Below are 15998 nucleotides of genomic sequence, written 5' to 3' on the forward strand. Positions count from 1 at the left end.
ACTTCGGCTTAGTTTGGTTAAGTTTTTTTCCGAACGTGTACTGGTGATTATTGATATCACGTGTTGAAGTGTTGCAATACAATCGTGTTTATTAGTATTGTAACGCGTCTTTGTTTATCGGTTCAACGTATTATATATCTTACGCTCGTATCATATTATGTGGGGATTCCGCACCCTCGTGTTACGAAATACTCCTGTGTAGATCCGGCTGGGAACCTACAATTGGTATCAAAGCATTTGCTCGTGATTGTGTGGTTCGGGATTATCACACGGGTGTTAAGATCGTTCCGTTCGCGGAACGAGTTTACGTTGAAATACCTAGTTTTTGTGTCTTGCCCATCTCCCACCATCAAATATAACCCAATACACCTTCGCATACCTCACAATACGTCCAATTAAAACCTGCAAAAACTTGTGTTCATCAGGCGAAGTTGCCGTCGTCATTCGTAGGGTTTAAGCGAACTTATAAGGTTTAAGCGTAGTTATAGTGAAAGCGAAGTTGAGTATAAGCGAAGTTATAGTGCAAGCGAAGTTGAATATAAGCGAAGTTGAGTTTAAGCGAAGTTAAAGTCCAAGCGAAGATAAGCACAAGCGAAGTTGTCATAGGTGAAGTTATAATAACTTCGCCATCTGATCACCGATTAAAAAATAAATAAATAAATAAATACTGTCTTTGTATTTCGAGTTGTGTTTCTTTCAACTATGACTTCAATAAACATTACAGAACTGGTAAAAATGGAGGTTGAAGCCGGTTCAGCAACTAAAGCTCCAAAAATGCTTAAGGGTACCGATTTCGTTGCATGGAAATATCGGTTTGAACAGTATGTGAAGTATCAAGATGCTAAGATGTGGGTTTGCATTCAAGACGGATACATTCCACCAACATCCTTTTTTGAAGGTCGTGAACAAATTAAGAAGTACAGTAAGATGGAAGAGGAGGAAAAGAAAATGTATGAGGCAGAGAGTAAAGCTCATGCAGCAATAACAATGGCTCTTCCACAAGAGATTCTTCATACCTTCAAGAAGTACAAAACTGCTAGAGAGCTATGGGAAGCACTAGAAAATCGATATGAAGGTAATGTGGGGATACGTGCTTCCAAGACAAAGCTGCTAAAAACCCAATTCTCTGTATTCAAGTATTTGAAAAATGAATCACTTGATGATATCATCACAAGATATTATCACTTGATGATCGAACTTAGTAATTACTCCATTGAATACAAGGAAGAAGAGATTGTTGAGAAACTTCTTGATGCTCTTCCACCGAAATGGGAAATGTACACAGTTCTGATGAGAGAAGATAAGGACTTCGCAAAGATTGATTTGGAAACAGCGGTCAATAAGTTACGAAATTTTGAACTTAACATGGTTCGGAAGGAGACACCAACTAATCAGGTTCAGGATCCGGGAATGTATGGTGCGAAAGTCAATCCAAGCTTAAGTTCAAAATCAGAATCCACTGCCTACTACTCAAAGGGAGAATCAAACTCTAACTCAACTCGAGATGGTCATGTGATTCTCAATATGGATGGCGACGTATGTTTCGTAGCTGGAGGTAGTAATCCTTCAAAACCTCAAGCCACAACTGGAAATTTCTCGCCAAATGTTCCAAGCTACAACTACTCACAGATGCCCATGAGTGTTAAATCAGCTGAACAGCAGTTTGCTCTCTATGCATCCTTCATTGCATCTTATGAGAACTACATCAAAGGCAAAATTGTCAACCCTGCAACGTTGGATGAAGACTATGATCAGATCGATGCTGATGATTTGGAAAAGATGGACCTGCAGTGGCAGATGGCTATGATAGTAAGAAGGGTAAAGAGATTCATGAAGAAAACGGGTAGAAAGTTCGTTGGAGAAAGACCAGGGTTTGATAAATCAAAGGTTCGATGTTACAACTGTCAACAAAATGGTCACTTTGCTAAGGAATGTACAAATGAGAGAGTCGAACGAAGTCAGAACAGGCCTGCACAACAGAATGGGGGAGGTAGTGAGAATAGGGCTATGGTATCTAGACAGAATGGTGGATACAACTGGAATATACAAGTTGAGGAAGTGTTCGAACAGGCTAATTTGGTCAACATCGAAACTGGAGGAAGTGAAAAGGAGACGGGAGAAAATCAAGCATATATGGCAGAAGTGAATGATCAGCTCTCTGAGGTAAGTTCTGAACTTGATTGTATACAATGAGAAAATCTGTCTGAACAATTGAAAATAATAACTGATCAATTTGTTAGTTTGGACACACAATTTAAAACGTTAAAAGAAAATCATCACTATACTAAAACTAGAGAAAACAGTTACCCGGTAAAAATAAAAGCTAGTGAAAAGGATATCAGAAGTCTTAAAGCCAGTCTAGCTGAAAAAATACAAGTAATTGATCTTAGTTATGAAGTGTTAGAAGAAAAAACCAAACTAATTGCTGAAAAAGATAAACAGATAGCTGATTACAAGGTAAAAGTGGTGGAACTAAACAGAAAAATTGAACAATTTAGAAATTCTTCAGCAATGTTAGATCACATCATAAGTGTTCCAACGTTCCCCAGTTAACAAAGGGGGAATTGGATTTTCTGAAGTTCCACCACCGTATAACAATAACTATACTTATAATCCTAGTAATCAGCAATCTGCGAATGCTGAGATTAGTCAGACAGTTCCAATCAAAATTTCTACTAAAGAAACTGAAGTTAATAAGAGCGAGACGAGTAAGTCAAGTTCTAATATTGCGATCTCTGTCCCTAGCTCTGTCTCATCAAATTCGGACAAGTCATCCGAATTGGATGAGATAAAAGAAGAGGTAGTGTTACTAAAACGTGGGGGAGGAATATAAGCCCGATGAAAAGAATTCTTCCCTAAATCCGTTTATCCCACCATATGTTAGACAAACGGGTAGTAATGCAACCTCGACATTTGCAACAACTGTTGAGGCGAAAGTTGAAAACATAAGTTGTTTCAGATGCAATCAAGTAGGACACCTTATTGCTGATTGTCCTCTAAACCAGAGAAAATTTAGAGGTATGAGGCCTCCGAAAAATGGGAATAAAACGAATACTAATTATGATACTGGTAAGAATGTAAACACACCAAATTTCAGACATTGGACTAATCCAAGGTTTCAAAGAAATCAGTCACATTTTTTCCCAGTTAACTACCAAACCAACCATTATAATTCGGTTAATTCACTAAGGTTTGGAAGGCCTCAGAGCCAATCCTCTAGAAGGTTTCCTTTCAGAACTTACAGAAACCATCCTCAAACTGACTTTGGGCAACCAAAGTACTGGATGCCTGTTAACAGATTTAGTTGACCCAAGAACAGTAGGTCTTGGGTCCCCAGATTTTAATTTATTTATTTAATCATACAGGAACAGTCAAACAGGGCTGTAAACAATCTGTGGGTTGTTGACAGTGGCTGTTCCCGGCACATGACTAGTAACAAGAATTTGTTACTTGACTGGAAATCTGTTCAAGGAGGAAGGGTTAGTTTCGCTGGAGAGAGTGGTGGTAGAATCAGTGGTATTGGAACTGTGACTAATGGAAGAATGAAGTTAGAGAAGGTGAATTTTGTGGAAGAGTTGAAGCATAACTTGTTGAGTGTGTCTCAAATTTGTGACAAAGAATACATGGTGCATTTTACTAAAAATGAGGCAATCGTTCTTTATCCTGGTTTCAAGATACCAGAGGCCTGGGTGGTTATGAGAGCTCCAAGAGAAAAGAACACGTATGTAATGGATATGAGGTCAACTGAGATGACAACAGAAGAGTCATGTCTTCTGTCAAAGGCAACTGAGTCTGAGTCAGAGTTATGGCATCGAAGAATGGGACATATACATCTTTCCAAAATGAATTACATTGTCAAGAATGGGCTGGTGCTTGGAGTTCCCTTGAAGAATTTTAACTTTGAAAATCAATGCTTGTCGTGCAAGAAGGGAAAGCAACACAAAAAACCTCATCACTCCAAGAAGGTTAACTCAATTGTCAGTACCTTAGACCTGCTTCATATGGATCTCTTTGGTCCTGTGAATGTAAAGAGTCTAGGTGGAACGTCATACTGCTTGGTTGTAACCGATGATTACTCTCGATATTCTTGGGTATACTTTCTGAAGGCAAAAGATGAGACAGTTCAGTTGGTAATTAACTTGATTACCAAGGTTGAAAACATTGTTGGGAGAAAGGTTAAGTACATAAGGAGTGATAATGATACAGAGTTCAAGAACTATCAAATGGAGATGTTCTGCTTACAAAAAGGGATAGAACATCAGTACAGCGCCCCGTATACTCCGCAACAAAATGGGGTAGCTGAGAGGAAGAATAGAACGCTAATCGAAGGAGCCAGAACCATGCTGGCAGATGCTAAACTTCCCGTGGTGTTCTGGGCTGAAGCTGTTGCCACGGCCTGTTATATCCTTAATCGTGTTTTAACTGTTAAAAGATTAAATAAAACTTGTTATGAACTCATGCATGGTAGAAAGCCAAACTTGAATGGTCTCGAACCTTTCGGGTCCCCATGTACGATATTAAAGACAAACTCAAAATTTGGTGAGAAAGCCGACGAAGGTATTTTAGTCGGATATGTTGTTGGGACTCCCAACAGAAGAGTCTTTAATCTATCGAACAACAAGGTTGAGGTGGTATGTAACACTGACATTACGAGTTACAAATCACCAAGGCCTAGCACGGGACCCGCTGAAGCTTTCGACTATGATAAACTATTCAAATCTTTTAATGTGCCTTACTTGGATTTTGCAGAAGTTGATGAGAAACTTGCGTCACAGATTCTGTATGGCGAGGAGGAAAATATTGTGAAACGTCCGCGATACGACGAAAGTCAACCTTCCTCGTCAAGTGTTGTTGATCCTCCTGCTGCCTCTACTGAAGAAGAATTCTACAATCCATTTCACTCTCAACATCAATCACCCACTGATGAACTCTCTTCGAATTTAGAAAACAATCTGGAAGTCGGTCGGATTCAGACTACTGGAGTTCACAAAAATCACCCATTGGAGAACGTGATAGGTAATCTGTCTGACGGTGTTCAAACAAGAAGAAGTTTGGATGAACACACATGTGTTTACGCAAGCATTAAAGTCACGGGTATCATAAATGAATGCTTGTACACCTGCTTCATCAGCCAGAATGAACCAAAGAATTATCAAATGGCTCTAAAGGATAGCTCGTGAGTCGAAGCCATGCAAGAAGAATTATCACAGTTTGAGAAGATGGAAGTATGGAAATTAGTTGAAAGACCACAGAATGTAAATGCTATTGGTACAAAGTGGGTTTTTAAATGTAAGAGAGATGAGAAAGGGATAATGATACGGAACAAGGCAAGGCTGGTAGTAAAAGGGTTCAATCAGCAAGAAGGAATCGACTACAATGAAGTGTTTGCTCCTGTGGCAAGATTGGAGGCAATTCGGCTATTTTTGGCATTTGCTGCACACAAAGAGATGAAAGTGTTCCAGTTAGATGTGAAAAGTGCTTTTTAAATGGTAAAGTCGACGAGGTGGTGTATGTTGAACAACCTCCGGGATTCCCTGACCCAGATTTTCCTGATCATGTGTACAAACTTAGTAAAGCTTTATATGGGCTACATCAGGAACCTCGTGCCTGGTACACAACCTTGTCCGATTACTTGCTTGATAATGGATTCGAAAGAGGAAAGATCGATAGCACGCTGTTTGTCAAGAGAAAAGGGGGAGATTTTCTACTAGTTCAAGTCTATGTGGACGACATCATTTTTGCTGCATCAAAAGTCGCCATGTGTCAGGAATTTGAAGCAGTCATGAAAAAGAGGTTTGAAATGAGCGCCATGGGCGAATTAACTTTCTTTTTGGGATTGCAGGTAGATCAGAAGAAAGATTGGATGTTTATTCATCAAACAAAATATGTCCATGATGTGCTCAAACGCTTCAAGATGGACGATAGCACCCTATTTGATACTCCAGTTTGCGTCAACCACAAACTGGGTGCTGATTCTGACAGTGATGAAGACGTTGATCCCACCCAATATCGAGAAATCATAGGTTCTTTAATGTATCTAACTGCATCTAGACCTGATATTATGTTTGCAGTTTGTCTTTGTGCTCGTTTTCAGGCAAGCCCGAAGGAATCTCACATGAAGGGAGTGAAGAGAATATTGCGGTATCTCAATGGCAAGCCTAAGTTGGGATTGTGGTACACGAAAGGGGGAGAACTGGATTTGGTAGCTTACACAGATTCTGACTATGGAGGTTGCAATCAAAACAGGAAGTCAACAACCGGTGGATGTCAGTTTCTGGGAGGAAGATTGGTGTCGTGGCAGTGCAAAAAGCAGACCTCAGTAGCCATTTCCATCTGTGAAGCAGAGTACATGGCAGCATCGAACTACTGCTCCCAGGTTCTTTGGATACAACAGCAATTGCGCGATTACGGTCAGAATTTCACTCAAACTCCTATTTGCATTGATAACACTGCTGTAATCTCAGTAACTAACAATCTCGTCAAACACAATAAACCTAAACATATTGACATTCGTCATCATTTTATACGGGATTGTGCTGAGAAGAAATTAATTGTGCTTGAAAAGGTTGATTCTTTGGATAACTTCGCCGATCTTTTTACTAAAGCGTTTGATCGATCCCGTTTTCAAAATCTTGTTAAGCTGAATGGGATGATCAATCCCGAGTAACCTTGTCTTTTGTTTTTATTTAAAAAAAACATCACTATCGCTTAGAATTATGTCGGTTGCTTCAGTTTGAAGGACACATCTTTGGATATGTTTGGTCCTTACTTCTACTAGTAGATTATGAGGATAGCCATTAACCAGATGACTGAAAGTGACCGGGGCGGTTTATGATGGGTTTTTATTCTTTCGATGAAAAATAGTCGTTCATACTTGGTTAGAAGGACACATACTCGTATGTGGTCGGTCCAGCTGATCCATTGGATCTTCAGGATAGCCGTTTACCTGAAGACTTTGACTTGATCGAGGCGATAGAATTTTAAATTTTTTTTAGAGAGATGATATAATTTTTCAAGTCTATAACTTCGTAAGAAGTTTCAATACAATGTTTAAAAGAAAATTGATCCAACCATGGAAAGTGATAGAAAAACTAATTCTGTGTGCTTAACTGGTGAAGTTATTAGGCCTAAAAGACTCTAGAACAGCCATTGTAAGTTATGGTAGCTTTCTATGGTGCGTAAAAGTCGAAGTGATACAAACTAAATCACCTCGATTTAATGTGGAGAATCATTCTGAGTTGTGCATGTCTCCATATACATCTTTCCAAATGATAGGCAGAAAAGTGATTACCCAGTCATACACGAGCCCGTGAGTGTTCTGATTCCCGAGAATATGGTGTGTCAAGTACCTGCAGTGATCCAGATTCGGGACTTGCATTCGTCGATTATTTGAAGCTGTATTAATATCTTTATTAAAAAAATGTTGTTAAGCCTTCTGAAGCTTATGTTGTTTCAAATATCAATCAAGAGGCAAGAAAGAGAACGGGAAGAAGACTCTAAAGATCGATATGTATTTACTGTTTAATCAGACTCTACGGGTCGAAGTCAACTCGGGGTGACTTGGGGAAAGCCAAATACGCTTTGAGAATAGATAGGAGGCATCACAATCTCTCATGTTATGTCCATCTAAAGTTTGAGCTTAATTGAACATAATCCATATCACAGAAGCGATGAAAACCATACTAAGTTTTATACCTGCTTACAACCTGTTTCTTTATGTCATAATACCGCTGAACATGGATCTAGGTGACAGCCACTTAATTAGTATGATTCCTGTTCGGATCCTTTCTAAAACATGCAGGTTCTCGTCAAGACTGAAATTTGATCCTGTTTATTTAGTTACTAAAATCTTCATTGCATATCTCGTTTTATGGTTTAAAACTTGGTTACTTAGTTCTTAAAAACCATTCGCATTTTGATCAAATTTATAAGGTTTGTTTGTAAATTAAAATAGGCGAACTTATGATAAGATAAAGAAGCGAAGTTGACCTCTTGGTTGACCTTAAGCGAAGTTATGACAGGCTGTTTAGCAAGCGAAGTTGTCACAGGGGCGAAGTTAACCTTAACTTCCCCCATGTTTTTTAGAACCTATATAAGGGGTCAGGTCAAACACTTTCCAAACTTTCAGAAACACGGCGAACTTATACCCACTTCTAACCCTCGGCGAACTTAAACCTTGATTCGAACCTCATTATTATCTGTTTCTAGTCCGTGTTAAAGGTGTGTAGGATCGGTATAACATGTAATTCATATTAATGGTGATAATTAGAGACCTTGGTGATTCGATTTGTGACATAGTTTGTGCTAACCTTTAAACACTCGATAAACTATATGTTTCTACTTTGTTTGTAACCCATTTAGTCTTCTAGATCTCAATAGAACTATCCTTTCATGTTTTGATTCTCAAATTCTTCAAATTAAACCTTGATCGGATAATAATGATACGCCGTTTCAGTTACAGGCGAAGTTAGGGTTTAGGCGAAGTTGTCCTCAACTTCGCCTTAGGTATAACTTCGCCTGTTCAAGAATACTTTAATCAGGTGTTCTGGTTTGTTCTCAGGCGAAGTTAGGGTTAGGCGAAGTTTAACTCAAATTCTCCTTATGTTTAACTTCGCCTGCTCAAGCTTTTATTATTTAAAAGTTCATTAGATGTTATCATAACTTCGCTCATGGTAACAGGCGAAGTTATGATCTGCTACGTCAATGTTCTAACTTAGACCGTTTGTTGTGCATATATGGCTGCTGTGGCAGGAGCTGGTGGTGCTGGTGGTGACGAAGGTGGTGACAACAACCGACAGTTCTTTCCGGGTCACAACATGTATATTACTTTGGATCCGGATGCTAGTGGTATCGACGACTATCGCGAGATCATCTCCTTCCTCGTTCGCTCGCGTATTTTTCACGCCATCACTACTACTCTTCCCATTTCTCTACCAAATATTGAAGACTTTTGGCGAACGGTAGAATATGACTGTAGAGTTGATCCTCTAGTTATGCGTGCTACAGTAAACAATCAGGTGGTGCAGTTCTCGGCAGATCCAATCAGAGTCGCCTTGCAGTTAGGGGCTGGAACTACAGATGATCCAACAGATTTTCCGGCTCCATTCAGAGATGGGGCGTTTCTACGTATGGGCTATTCGGGTCCATTGGGTGACACTCAAAGGCGAAAGGGATTTTTACTGGATCAGTGGCTTTTTCTGATGCACGTGATGATAGTGTGCATGTCGGGTCGTAAAGCTGGTACTGACGGTATGGGGGCAACGATGCAATCTGCAATGACAGCCCTGACTTACAACAAGCCATACAGCTTTAGTCAGATGGTGTTTTATGAAATTGGTCGTCAGAGACTCGCGGTCGCCAGGGAAAGATTTTTAATGTACTCGAGATTTTTACAGATGATTTTGAATCATGTAGCACCTAAGCTGCCTCAACGACGTCCTCAACGACGTCCTATCCGTTATGTTGAGAGTGTTAGTAAGAGAATCTTTGCGCAATGTAGGTCGTCAAGTGCTCGTAGCAAACCAGAGCTTCGTCCGCGGCACACTCCATTGTTTGGTTATTTGGTGAACCCTGCTTATATTGCTCCTCAAGGAGATGAATTCCGTGACCCGGAACCACAACAGGCTAATGTTCCTCAACCACCTCCTGTGGTTCAACCACCACCTGTGGTACAACAAGCACTGCCTGCTGATCCTGTTGCGGCTCAGGATGAACAGGTCGATCTTGAAGCAGCCTTTGGTGGGCAAGGTTTCTACGACATGGAACAAATTGATCCAGCTGCTGAAGTTCAAGCTCCAGTAGCTGAGGCATCTGGTGTGAATGTTTCGATGGTAGCTACGTCTGTAGCAGATTCTGAGAGAACCGACTCTGACTCCGCCACTGATGATATCGCTGAAGCACAACAGATTCTGGTCAGACAAGAAAGATTACATGGCAAGAGAAAGAGAGACTCGGATGACAGTGAATCTGACTATGAGGAGGAGTTATACAAGTTGATACGAAGATCGAAGAAGGACAGAGCTGGTGAAAGTTCAGGAGTGGGTGAAAGCTCAAGGGTGGTTCGTTTCTCTCCACCCTCATTATCTGGTATGACTATGGTTCATGCTTCTATGACTGTAACGTCATCATCATTTGGTATTCCACCAACCACGTTTCAGTTTTCGGCTCCGGAGATAGTTTCCTTGCCACCTCCTACTGTTACTCCATCGGAGGTTGTTGCAAGATTTGTTGAGTCAACGTTGGTTGCTACTGCGGGGTTATCTGTCACAATACCACCCGCGGTTACTGTTCAGCCTGCTTCTGATACTCCAGCCAGTTTGGGAATACCTCCACCTTATGCTCAAGACGTTTCTCACATGTGTTTTGATTTTGATGCTACCTTGTCTGATTCTGAAAGGATAGCGGCTATTGAACGGGTAGTTGTTGAACAGTCAAGAATCAATCTAATCTAGACTCAAGCTATCCAGCGACTTGTAGCAGAAAATTAGATCCAATCGTCCCTCCTTGTTGAACACGGTAAGTTATTTGATGCTCTTAAGGAGTTCTTAGCATCTCAGGGGGAGATGAGCTGCAAGTGAGACGAGTTGAGAACCAAGAAGAGTCAAGATAGAGACGATGATCCCAATGCATCGAAAGGTGCAGGTGGTGAGTTGCCAAGAACTGAACAAACTCTTGGGACTTCCACATCTCAGGGGGAGTCAGCTGGTACATCAGGTGGATCAGGTGGTGATAATGTTGTGGTTGTTGATGATGAGGAAACGTTGGGTGATGACGATGATTTAATAGATGATGTGTTAACTATTGAGGAGATTGAAAAGATTGGAGAACAGATTGTGATTGATAGTGAGATAGAAGAAGGTGAGATTGTGGATGATAGTGTAGAACATGAGATTCCAGACGTTGAGTGTGAGTCAAGATATGGATGTGTCTGATGAGTCTGAGTGGGAAGAACAACCGAGATGGAAAGAAGACTACGCTCAGTGGTTTGTTAAGACAAAGAAGCCAACGGTCCCAACGATGTTCAAAAAGAGTTACAATATCAAGGGGTATGCTGAGTCAAAGAAAGGTATTATTTGTTGGCTGTATGATGAGCAGTTAAAGTTATTTGTGATTAAACGCTTTGATGGGATTCAGTATTTTAAGAGGACGTTGAGATCTCTCAATACCTTGCCTGAGTGTGAGGTGAAGGATTTAGCCAGATTAAGATTGATTAACAGGAGTGATGACAATATGGCTAGAATAATTGGGAAGATTGTGTGGAAAGAAAGTGTGAAAGAGAAGAAGTTTGAGTTGTTAAAACCTCAGAAAGGGAAGTTAGTTGATGATAAGGAAAGGGGAATGCGAGCTGATGGCAAACCTTGGATGGTGATGAAATATAAGCCGATTCGGTGTTTGAAAGAAGTGCCGATGAAGTCAATACCCAAGGATGTTTTAAAGAGTCTCAAATGGTGGTACGTTGATAGCCAAACAGCTGAAGCGGTTATGGAAGATGAAGACGAACAAGAAATTCTGAGAGTGTATGATCCCATGCACTTGGTAAATTTGTCTCAAGCTGACTTGCAGGTGCTAAACGATAAGAAGATATTCTATATTCCTGCATGAAAAGATGAAGCCAAGAAGTACCAGAGGGTGGTCTCTGTCTGTGTAAGACAGGGCGTTCATGCTTGAAGACGGGTGACACGAGATTTTTGTGATTACGACAGGAGAATGAAGATAGAGATATGAAGCTACTGCCAAGGGGGAGTCTGTTGGTGCATAATGTCAGTAGTTCAGTATCTCGTGTTTTGTATGTGTCTGTAATCGTGTTATATTGTTTGTTTTAGTTTTGAATATGGTTTTACACAAGTTCTCCTGGGATGTAGGCGAACTTGGAGACAAGCGAAGTTATGACAACTTCGCCTAGTATGTTAGGCGAAGTTGTCGAGGTTATATAAACCTCACTTCGGCTTAGTTTGGTTAAGTTTTTTCCGAACGTGTACTGGTGATTATTGATATCACGTGTTGAAGTGTTGCAATACAATCGTGTTTATTAGTATTGTAACGTGTCTTTGTTTATCGGTTCAACTTATTATATATCTTACGCTCGTATCGTATTACGTGGGGATTCCGCACCCTCGTGTTACGAGATACTCCTGTGTAGATCCGGCTGGGAACCTACAGGTGCACATTCCTTGCGACCAAGAGGTAATAGGGAGTCAGTTTGTCTCGCGTCTTTATTCGGTTAGGTTAGAATTGCGCGAGAGCGAGTTTTGGTCTTGCCCCGTTTAGATTTGTGTGCAAATAAGTGTCTTAGATCAGGTTAGATTTTTTTACCCCTTTATCCCTAGAATTGCTATTACCAATTTTAAGCGGGTTTTTGTGTCGCTAAGTCCGAGAGGAGATGCGTCATTAGGTTACCTTAGTAATCTTTACACCGATGCATTTATTCAATCTTCTTAGATTTGTGAGGGTTAGTTGGTGAGACCGAGAGGTGATCTAGCGAGCTTTAGTTGATTATTTTAAGATCCTGGTGTCGTGTGGTGTCTTCGAGTTTGACATCCGGGGCTTTCCTTGTGTTTGCTATACGCGACCGGTACACTTGCCGTGTGTGTGAACTAGGATAGATTGTTTGGCTTTTAAAAGCTTAGTTGCGATTCCTGTTTACTATTTATATATATTTTCTCACATCAAGTTTTTGGCACCGTTGCCGGGGACACGGTTTGAGGCGATTAGAGAACGACCCGAGTTTGGGGACTTACCTGTTTTCTTTTTACTTGCTTATTTGTTTTTATTGTTTTTAGTTTACTTTTAGTATAGTTAATTTTAGTTTTTCTTTTTAGTCGTATGCGTCAAACCCGCTCATAAGGACCTCCGAAGCTTGAAACGTCTGATGATACCGAAAAAGTCCAGCCCGAAAGAGAGTGTTATGTTTCACCGACAGCTTCTGATTCTTCTGCTTCTTTTGTTTCTTCCGCTTCTTCTAGGGATAGGAACATGGGTGACCAACCGCCTAGGAGAGTAGTAGCTGAATATGGTAGGCGACTCCGAATCCTCATTCTAGCATCACTTTACCAGACGGTGCCGCCGCTGGTAACTGGTCCATTCCTGTCTCGTCATGCAACTCATCAAGACTACACTCCAATTCCAAGGGCTAGAGAGGGAAGATCCTTCAAACCACATCGACATGTTTGTTCAAATCTGTGAAACTTTCAATATTGGCAACATGAACGATGAAGCCGTCTATCTCCATCTTTTTCCCTTCTCACTTGCCGGCAAACCTTACAAATGGCTGAAGCCATTACCTGTTGGATCCATCACCACTTGAGCGGTTCTTCAAGAGAAATTCATGACCAAATTCTTTCCGCCATCTAAATCAGCTCGACTCCATGAGGAGATTTGTTCCTTCCGCATGAGGTCCGACGAGTCTTTCGGGGAAGTTTGGAAAAGATACAAGGACCTCCTTCTTAGTTGTCCTCATCATGGTTTAGATAAGTGGATGCTCATCAAGAAATTCTACAATGAAGCCACACAGCACGTGAGAGAGATGTTGAACCAGAATGCTAACAGGAACCTCCTTAAGAACACAGATCCCAATGAGTGTGTCGTCCTTTTTGATGATTTAGTAGCGAGCTACGAGGGGCACGGGGGCAAAAGTTCTTCCACATCAACGAGAGGAGTACATCAGGTCGATTCAAACACTAGCATGCAGGCGCAGATTGACGCTTTGAAAAAATTCGTTAGAGATCTTACCGTTAAGAGGGTCGCAAAGTGTGAGGTTTTCCGAAGAGGTCACGACATCATTAACTGTCCTGCTGGGTAGCAACCGGGAGGAGGTTGACTTCATCAACAACCCCTTGAGGTATCAAAACCCTGCCTTTGGCGGGAACACTGGCTGGATAAATCAGAATAACTATCGAGGGGGACAAGCCAGTAGCTACCAAGCACAATACCAAAACCAGCGTCGAGAGAATCTATTCGGGCATGGGAGTTTAGGTCAGGAGAGTTCGGAACAAGTGGGGAGAGAGGAGAAGAAAGCCTCTCTGGAGGAGATGATGGCTGAGCTGTTGAAGCGAGATGAGAGGAACCTCCAGCCGAGGTGGTTGATCCTTCGAGGGTTGATCCTTCAAGGGTTGTCACATCTGCGCTCGATGAAGTATCGAAGGTGGACGAGGAGATCCAGATGGAGCCTCCTCCAGCCGAGGCACACCAGCAGACTATTCCAGCGAGCATGAAGCCGGCCGATATACCTTCATCATCATCAAACCCACCTATGAGAGTCTACAAACCCAAACTGCCTTATCCTGGGAGACTCTGATCGGATAGAGACGAGGAGCAAAACTCCAAGTTCCTTGAAATTTTGAAGCAACTTCACCTAAACATTCCTTTCCTTGAGGCACTCACTCAGATGCCCAAATATGCCAAATTCCCCAATGACATTCTTTCCAACAAGGAGAAGTTAGCTGAGGTCTCTTCTATTCCACTGAGTGTTGGGTGCTCTGCAGTGTTGCAGAGCAAGTTGCCTGAAAAGATGGCCGATCCTGGGTGTTTTACGATTCCCTGCATCTTAGGAGACGATACGGTTCGACATGCTTTGGCCGACCTTGGGGTCAGCATCAATCTTATGCCGTATTTTGTTTTAAGTAAGTTGGGTCTTGGCGAACCGAGGCCAACTTGAATGAGTATGCAGCTTGTTGATCGTTCCGTGAAATATCCGCGAGGGGTGGTCGAGAACATGCTTGTTGGTATCGACAAGTTCATCTTCTCGGTGGACTTTGTCATTCTGGATATGAATGAGGATGATAGTGTCCTGCTCATTTTAAGCCGACCATTCCTTGCCACCGCACAGGCATTGATCGACGTTCGTGAGGGCAAATTGATTCTTGAAATTGGGGATGATAACGTCACCTTTTACATAAGACAGTCACTCAAGCACCACAAGTCGGCGGCGGACGACTCCCTGTATTTCGTTGAGAACATCGTATCACATGTGCGGGAGTTTTTCACTGACATCTGTGGAGGACCTACCTTGGATCCACAGATCCTCTATAAGGAGATTACTGAGGTCGAGATGGTTGACATGACCACTAAACCATTGATGGATGACAACATGTCAACACCCCTATATTTAGAGTCAGCTGTTGAGATCGAGCGAGACGATTCGAGGGACCGACCCTCCATTGAGATCCCTCCTCCTTCCTTAGAACTTAAAGATCTACCGGATCATTTGGAGTATGCATTTTTGGACGAATAGAGGAAGCTACCCGTCATCATCGCGTCTGCCTTGACGGAGGTCAAGAAGTTGAATTTGTTGAAGGTGCTGAAAGCGCATAAAGAGGCGATAGCATGGAATATCATCGACATCAAAGGGATTAATCCCTCGTTCTGCACTCATAAAATACTTATGGAGGATAATTTCAAATCCGTCGTTCAGCCTCAACGGAGGCTTAATCCGAAAATGCTAGAGGGCATTAAGAAAGAAATCATCAAACTCCTTGATGCGGGAATCATTTTTCCCATCTCCGATAGTGCTTGGGTGAGTCCGGTCCAAGTGGTTCCCAAGAAGGGTGGCATGACTGTCGTCACCAATGAACGGAATGAGCTTATTACCACTAGGACCGTGACCGGTTGGAGAGTCTGCATCGACTACCGTAGATTGAACAATGCCACTAGGAAATATCACTTTCCTCTACCCTTCATTGATCAGATGCTTAAACGTTTGGCGGGTCAGCAGTACTACTGTTTTATGGATGGTTTCTCCGGGTATTTCCAAATCTCGATCTCTCCCGATGACCAAGCGAAAACCACATTCACCTGCCCCTATGACACGTTTGCCTATAAACGCATGCTCTTTGGACTCTATACCGCTCCAGCTACTTTCCACCGATGTATGGTGGCGATCTTTCACGACATGATCGAGGATTCCATGGAGGTCTTCATGGAAGATTTTCCTATCTTTGGGAATTCTATCGATCATTGTCTCTCCAACCTTGATAGGATGATGGCTCGATGCGTTGACACCA

The sequence above is a fragment of the Bidens hawaiensis genome, unplaced genomic scaffold (assembly GCF_021521415.1).
Source record: "Bidens hawaiensis isolate Kalapana, Puna unplaced genomic scaffold, B.hawaiensis_p1.1 tig00028258_1, whole genome shotgun sequence".
NCBI classification, from domain to species: Eukaryota; Viridiplantae; Streptophyta; class Magnoliopsida; order Asterales; family Asteraceae; genus Bidens; species Bidens hawaiensis.